Source organism: Schistocerca americana, chromosome 2 (assembly GCF_021461395.2).
Source record: "Schistocerca americana isolate TAMUIC-IGC-003095 chromosome 2, iqSchAmer2.1, whole genome shotgun sequence".
Lineage (NCBI taxonomy): Eukaryota > Metazoa > Arthropoda > Insecta > Orthoptera > Acrididae > Schistocerca > Schistocerca americana.
The window spans coordinates 637,734,207-637,735,010 of record NC_060120.1 but is presented as its reverse complement, the minus strand read 5'-3'; the positions used below and the strand labels follow the sequence as shown (position 1 = coordinate 637,735,010).

Genomic DNA, 804 nt, shown 5'->3' with positions numbered 1-804 from the left:
ATCCTGACCAATCGTTCAGCGGCACCGTTTGACTGTGGCGAAAACGGCGCGGACGTCAGATGTTGAATACCATTGGCCTTCCAGAATGACTGAAATTCTGCGGACATGAATTGTGGGCCATTGTCGGAAACAATAGTCTGTGGAAGACCTTCAATCCAAAAGATAGCGGATAACGCTTGGATGGTGGCAGAAGACGTCGTGGAAGACATCCGGACAACAAAAGGAAAATTACTGAATGAATCGACAACAGCCGGCCAGAGTGGCCGAGCGGTTAAAGGCGCTACAGTCTGGAACCGCACGACCGCTACGGTCGCAGGTTCGAATCCTGCCTCTGGCATGGATGTGTGTGATGTCCTTAGGTTAGTTAGGTTTAAGTAGTTCTAAGTTCTAGGGGACTTATGACCACAGCAGTTGAGTCCCATAGTGCTCAGAGCCATTTGAACCATTTTTGAATCGACAACAACCAACCATCGAGCATTCCAGAATGGACCAGCAAAATCGATGTGTAAGCGTTGCCAAGGGGTAGTGGCTTTCGGCCATGCAAAGAATTTCCGCGGTGGTGTTCGGCACACGCCATGCAAGAAGAGCACATATTCGTAATCGCAGCATCGATTCCGAACCAAGTACAGTGCTGACGAGCAAGTTGTTTCGTTCGCACTATACCCCAATGGCCTTGGTGGAGAAGCCGTAAGACAGAGGACTGAAACGACGTGGGACCACGACCCTGGACTGATCGTTATCAGAACGCAACAGCAAAGCACCACGTCGTACAAAAGTCTCTCCTGGTGAGCAAAAAATCTGCGA

At 50.0% G+C, this 804-nt stretch overlaps 1 non-coding gene across 1 annotated transcript; it reads left to right on the top strand.

The window, feature by feature from the left end:
- The first annotated feature begins 253 nt into the window (after positions 1 to 253).
- Trnas-gga lies at positions 254 to 337 on the top strand. The gene is given in 2 exon segments: positions 254 to 293; positions 303 to 337. It is a non-coding gene; the product is annotated as a tRNA-Ser (tRNA).
- The last annotated feature ends 467 nt before the right edge of the window (positions 338 to 804 follow it).